The sequence below is a fragment of the Macrobrachium nipponense genome, chromosome 43 (genome assembly GCF_015104395.2).
Source record: "Macrobrachium nipponense isolate FS-2020 chromosome 43, ASM1510439v2, whole genome shotgun sequence".
Taxonomy (NCBI): Eukaryota; Metazoa; Arthropoda; class Malacostraca; order Decapoda; family Palaemonidae; genus Macrobrachium; species Macrobrachium nipponense.
This window is the reverse complement of record NC_061104.1, coordinates 2440914-2448074: the sequence shown is the minus strand read 5'-3', so window position 1 is coordinate 2448074 and position 7161 is coordinate 2440914.

Genomic DNA, 7161 nt, shown 5'->3' with positions numbered 1-7161 from the left:
TACAAACTATTCCTTTTTATCCACTCTTGGGTTGGTATATAAGGACCATCAGGGTGGTTAAGGTGTGTTGTTACTCGGATGACTCGAGTTAAATACCGGCCAGAGAAATTTCCATCTAGGCTACTCTGGTGAGAAGTGGCTCGAATAAAGAACAAGTATGAGTGACAACACACTGGATACATTAGTTCCTTTATACATCTGGTGATCTATAATTTTCCCCCTTCCCCCAAAGCCTTCCATATCGTAACCTGTCTTTGGCTATCATAGTTGCCATTATGAAATTATATTTATAGGTCTTGGTAGTTGCGGTTATAATTTCATTACTTTATAAATAGATAGGATTGTGTAATCCAAAGCGTATTTCCATTCAAATAACGTTCTGAAATTGACACCTAATAATGATCTACCATGAACAAAAGCAGGATCCCAGCAATCGCCTGCACAGCCACACATGACAATTTGTCGAAAATTGCATTTTTCCTAACTATACAAACCTGAGGTCCCTTTAACAATAGGAAGTAGCTAGCGGCAGCTGGACGGTCGTAACTCTTCGAACAAGGGGAGAACGGTAGTTAACTGCTTGTCCGACAGTCGCGCCTGGGAGGTAAACAAATCACTTTTGCTTTTGGCCCATGCAAAATACGCAGAGTGGGGGGTGGCATGAGGAGGGACTATATGTAAAGGACCTCAGGTTTGTATAGTTAGGAAAAATGCAATTTTCGACAAATTGTCATTTGTTCCGATACGTAATACAAACCATCGGTCCTTTAACAATAGGAAGACTCACTTCTTGGTGGGAGGAATCTGAGTCTTTTGATGAACAGACTGGTGTTCGTCCATCCCTGGAATGCCTCCCTGGTCGTAAGAGCGAGGGGAGGGATCCAAGCCTCTGTCCGATTGATCGGGGTGTGCACCGCAGGATCAATGGTCAGACCTCTGGGCCGAGTACTAAGAGAGAGGCAAGCGTATCTCTTCGTAACCAGCAAGCAAGAACTTGTTCCTGTTTGCAAGAGGCAACATAAAGTATGGGTTGTCTCAAGCTGGCATCCACTTCCTCCCCCTTGTTGAGGAAGTGGTGGATATACGCTCCTATCCCTAGTGAAAGGGATAGGATGGGGCTCTGTTGAGTAGCTCACCTGCATCTTGTCCTTATCCAGCAGGGTGACGACCGTGTTTCCTCTAACCACAGGTAAGAGGGGAAGAAAAAGATGGGAAGAGGAGCCAGTCACACTCTCATTCACTCATCCATTCTTACGGTCACACCAGGACTCGATGCTGTTCAGCCTGCGAGGGTCTGGGTTCGCTACACAACGTGTTGAGCAGCCACCACGGGTCCCAAGGAAAAAGACCAGGACCTGTGGGCAATATCCCGAAGGTAGAAGGAAGGGCAATGTGGTCTGGTTTGGACCAGACCCCTGCCTTCAGTACCTGCGCCACGGAGAAGTTCTTGCGGACAAGGCAGCATCTCCTTCGCATCGAAGGCGGTGAAGTCCATTAGGGAGGGGATTGTGAACGACTCGAACCAATCGTCAGGGACCGAAGGGTTCTGAGTCTTCGCTACGAAGTTCGGTACGAAATCGAGCGTCACGGATCCCCATCCCCTGGATGCTTGACTTCGCAGGAGAAGTCATGCAGTTCCTCAGAGGAAAAGAGGAAATAGTCGCATGACCTATCCCTCTTCTCTACTTCGGTGATGTCAGTACCCATACTGGTCTGTCCGTTATTGCCACGAAGTCTCTCGCATACCATCCTATCCCCATGCAGCGAAGTTCTCGGTAGTGGATAGGACACCGACACTCCATGGTGGGTGTCAATGGTATGGGTACTGTGACAAGCTATTAAAACGAAGTAATGATTGCTGTGTAACAACCGAACTAAGTCAACAGCGTAGTTCGTAACTGACTCGGCCGCTCTGACAGCTGCCGACTGACTGCGTTCGTAGGAGGCAAGTTGTCAAAGCATCCGAGTAAGTCACGTGACCTTCGCCTTTAAAGGGTTATGCCGAGAGACCAAAACAAATAATGTATTTGTTTGTCACCAATGCCGGACAGCGAGTGATGATTCTCTTAAGGCATGTGCCCAACAGGCGAAAGTCAATTGCCTTCTAGAGACCGAGGTCCCTGAAGGTAAAACATCTCATGGTTGTTGAATCTCAGCTAAGGAGAAACAACACTATGTACCGTTGAAGACGAAGGTAGATATTGAATGCAACCTACGTCTTCACAGATGAATCGAGAGAAGGATTCTCAAGATTCATAACCTGTGCTTACAAATGACTGAAAACCGCTAACGCTATTTCATTGCTGTCCGGAGAAAGTCGTAGTTGCAATGAAAGCGGGGCGTTCTTCAGTAATGAAAACACAGGGGAAAGCCGCCTGAAGAACTGCTTCTCATGGCTGAACATTTGGAAGTAGAGCTGTCAGGTCGGAGAGTAGGCGATGTCTTCTGACACATCTCGTAATTCGGGTTGAACAATGAACAATTGTACACCTACGAATACGAGATATTTTTTGAAGACAAAACTCAGATGTCTGCAAAATCATTCGCATTATCGCAGTGCGATGCAGCGGGAGACTTGTACAGACTTCTGTTACCGTGCGGTAAACAGAAAGATGAAAGAGTCCAAGAAGATATCTCTGTTGAAAATTCCTCGCAATGTCGAAGGCGATGGAATCTAGCGTCACAGCAGTAGATGGTCCTTCATTATTGCGAGAATCCCCATTATCAGAGACCTAAGTCCATGATTGTTGGCAGAGGATACGGTTCGGTAGTCAATCAAACCAGGGGAGAGAGAGACTAACTGACCGTGCATCTCGGAGGCCCAGCTGATACTAAGCTGCTGTCAGGCAGTTCAATACGCAGTAGTTGAGCCTGAGCTCTCGCCGACTCGTCATCCTGAGTTGCCATGGTAATCCATTATTCCACGAAGGAATGCGTTCGGCTAGAATACCGAGCATAAAGATATGCTCGAGCAATATATTTAGGCGAAACGAATTTCGGTAAATATAAAAGTTGAAATGGTGTTGTCGTGACAAACCATAAGTATATAAAAATTGAAACTGAAAACTCCTGGGAGGTTGCAGACAACCCCGAGTTGCAGTTCAATTAGAATACTTCTCTTCTAAGTCGCAATCCGTAGATAAACTAGGATATGCGCCTACCCCTCGGACAATTCAACTGCTTAGTAGAATCATGTCGCGAGGTTAATATACGTAGTATTTTGTAGGATTCTGAACAACGATCTCCATCCTAAATTCTTTCCTTCAAGAAAACAAAAATAAGGATTGGAGATCGACCACCTTCGATCTCTATCAAAGAGAGTGAAGGAGAAGTCTTCCTCGAAGGAAAGCTTCAATGGTGAACAGAATACTAAGATGATAGTTCAAGCCAAACTGGATATTCCCGTCCGATCTTCTCTATTCCAGGTTGGTCGGCCACTGTGAGATAGTTTCTTTCAGCAGCAGTTCTTCTTCCCAATGCTAGAAATTCCAGGAATTCGAGCATAGGCGAGGTTCCCGATTATCGTGTTATCGGGGATTCTCGTCTCGCTCACGTTGGACCTTGGTCTCGCGTAAGTGTTTGGAGATCGTAAAAAACTCGAACACTGAATGCGCTAGAAATTCCGTAGAATTCTAAGCAGTCTGCGAAACCCCCACCGAATTCGTCAAACGATATCGGCTGGTGGTCCTCTCGATTCCCGTAGAAATCGAGAATGGGGCAGGATCCTCCTCAACAACCGGGGCTTACGTCAGGTAGGACCCGAAGGTCCCCCCGGTAGCACAGTCCCCAACGTGGGATCCTACAGAGAAATCTCTGTAGGATCCCTCCCCTTTCCCTCGTAGCCGTAAGGAGAGATGGGGAATGGGGAGGAATTGGATACTCGCTCGCCTTCCCAGTGGAACTAGCGGTAGGAGAAGGGTAGAGCAGCCATCGCCTTGCGGCGATGGCCTCTCAGTCTGGGAAAACGTATCGTCAGGAGAAAACGTTTTTCTTTCCCGCGGAGGGTTACGAACTCTCACTGTAGGTAAGGGTCTGCGCCACTGTCGTCTGGGTGGGGCTGATCGACACCTGACAGGAAAGAGCCGATACCGTCCTCCGACTCATTCCAGTCCTCTTCGAGGTCGAAACCTCTCAGGAGGACCGAAGGAGTATTTAAATACGGTGTCCGAAGACACGTAGAAACGCCGCTGTCGCAGTAGAGGAGGTGGAAGTTGTTTGATCGATCGGCCAGAACTGAGAGAGCCTTCTTGTCCGGAGACGAGAGACTCTGGTTCGAGACAGAATCGGCAAGCTCCGATCGCGGCAGACCCACCGTCGGTTTGGTTTCCCTCTCGGGCCCCCAAAACGACTCGAGCAGAGACGGTGGGCTCTGCTGGTGGGAGCGGCAATCCTTCCGCAAGGTCATTATGCTGACGAATCAGCTTAATGGACTTCTGCAAATTCCTCTGTATCTCGGGAGTAACCGCGTCTTGCGGAGTAGGACCGTCCAGTCCCTGCAACAAGAACAGATCCCGAGATACTCCTCCTTCAGAAGGAGGAACAGCGGCAGACCCTGACGGTCGCCCTCCAGCTACTTGCGCGTATGTCCTGGTCGGTCCTAGAACCGTGCCTGGTCCATACGCGTCATAGCGGGATCGCGAGCGGCGCACCTCTCGCGATCCCTCATAGGTACCTCGCTCCTCCCGGTGTAGCCCGAGGAGGTTTGAAGGTACAGGAGAGGCAGACCTGACGCTCACCCCCTAGCTCGCTGGCAGGACCAGCGTGCTTGGAGGGCTGCTGCTGATCGTCCACCCGCGGTGGCGATCGAGCAGCAGGCCTAGCTTTGCCGCTCGCCTGGGGCGAGAGGCTCGGCTAAGAACGTCGACGCTGATCTCTAGCGTCAGGCGAGCTGTTGCTGGTTACCGTCTCCGCCCGGTCCCGATGGAGCGGCGTCAGGTGACCTGCTAGGCTCGCTGTCGCGGAGAGACCGCGCGAGCGTCCTCGGCGCGTCGAGCGCTGGTACCAGCCGTGGCTGGTACCGACGGCCGCGGGGACCCCTTCCTCGCCAACTCGTGGCTGGGTCAGCGACCGTCACGTCAACCCGAGCAGCCAGCTGGTCGCTGCGAGAGCGTCCACTGGCCTGGCGAGAGTCGTCTGCACGACACTCGCCAGTCTTCTGCTCCGCGCTTCGGTCTTGACGGCGAGCAGCTCGGGTGTCAAGACTTTGGCTGGACGGTCTCCCGCGGGAGACCGTCCACTCGGTACTTCTCGCTAACGAGAAGCCGAGGCGGATCCTGGTTTAGCGGCAGAACCGCTAGAACCAGGCGAGGAAGTGCCAGCCGCAGCTGGTACTCCTCTGGTCCCCGTCTTCTTCTCCTTGCTTGATAGAAGAAAAGACGGGGCCCTGTTCCCGAGGGAGCATGGGGGACCAGCAGAAGAGCTCCCCGAATCGCCGGAGCGAGACGGGCCCTTAGAAGGTCCCGAAGGAGCCTTCTTAGGGGGGAAAACCCGGGTTACCAGCTGGTCGCTGCAAGAGCGGCCGCTGGCCTGGCAAGAGTCACCTGAGCGTCTCTCACCAGCCTTCTGCTCCGTGCCGCGTCTTGGCGCCGAGCGAAAACTCTGGCGCCGAAACTTGGCTGCACGGTACTCCCCGAGGGAGAACGTTACACTCGGGATCTCTCGCGAACGAGAGACCGAGCGGAACCTGACGTAGCGGCATCGCCGCTAGCACCAGGCGAGGAAGTTACCAGAGCTAACCGATACTCCTCTGGTCCCCGTCTATCTCTTCCCCTTACGGAAGGGGAGACGGGGCCCCGCTCCCGAAGGAGCAGGAGGACCAGCAGAAGGACCCCCCGTCCCACCGGGGTGGGTGGGACGGGCCCTTAGAAGTTCCCGAAGGAGACTTCTTAGGGGGGGAAGGCAGCCTTCTTCTTCTTCGGCTTATGGGCCTTAGAAGTCGAAGGGGAAGAGCAGCAGAGCAGACGATGAAGACGAAGATGACACCTTCCTTCTTTCCTCTTCCTCGTCAGCTCACGCAGGACAGTCGTCAGGTCCTCCATCCAGGCGGAGCCGGGGCTATTGCCGAAGCAACACGGCCCGACTGCACCTGTCCGGAAGGACCTGGGGACTGAAGACACACCGTGGGCAGGACCAGCATGGACAGGCTCAGGAACCGAGGAGCGACAGGAACAGCAACCAGCTCAGGAGCGCCTTAGGAAACAGCAGGCAGCGGTAGACCCAGAAGGGACAGCCAAGCCAACAGCGGGAATCACATCAGCGGCAGGTACGGCAGGCCAGCGATCGCCTCTGTAGAATCATCGGCAGCAGCGGAACCTGGGTCCTCGGCGGCCGCCCCGGTCAGGGGCGAGCTGCTGGAACAGCGGAAGTCTGGGGCAGGCAACACGAAGAAAACAGGCTGGCGGCGCAACCCACCACCTCGGTACGGCGGCGGCCCTAGTAGCGGCAGACGGCGTCATCGACACAGCATGGGGAGTGTAGACCAGGAGGGGGGGGAGCAGCATAAGCGGCCGTGGTAGTAAGTGGAGACCGCCCCAGACCTCGCTAGACGCTGCAGCAGCCCGTGGATGCTAGGCACGCCCTGCCGCCGCGGTGGTCCATACCTGTCCAAGGTCGTCTCCCACGGATGTAGCACCTGCGGTAGCATAGATAGATTAGTAAGAGGGGTTCCCTCACGCAACGGGGGGAAGACATGCCCCATCCCGAACGCAAGGAAGACCCCAAATACAAAATACAACGAAGAAGAACTGAGCGGGGGGCAGGAAGGAGGACGAAGAATCGGATACCAAGGAGTCGCGGGAGAGCTTTCCGACGACTTCCTGGCAGACCTTCGCTTCCCCTACCCCCGCACAGCAGTGAAAAGTAATATGAAAATGAATACTGCCCTTGCGAATCATTCAGAACAGGAAGATCACTGGTAAGAACCCAAACTTGATCAGAATATGCTGCTATCATAAAATATGAAAATGAAAAACCCGAATACTGCACTTCGATTTCACTTTCACATTAAAACAAAAAAACGTAAGATCAATTCCCGGGTAAGAACGAAAATTGATCCAAATTAAATTTCATGCAAATAAATAAATGAAAATGAAAAGAATTTTGCAATTGCGAATCCACTTTCATTGCATTCTATTATACAAAATTAAAAGCTCGTGCCGAGCG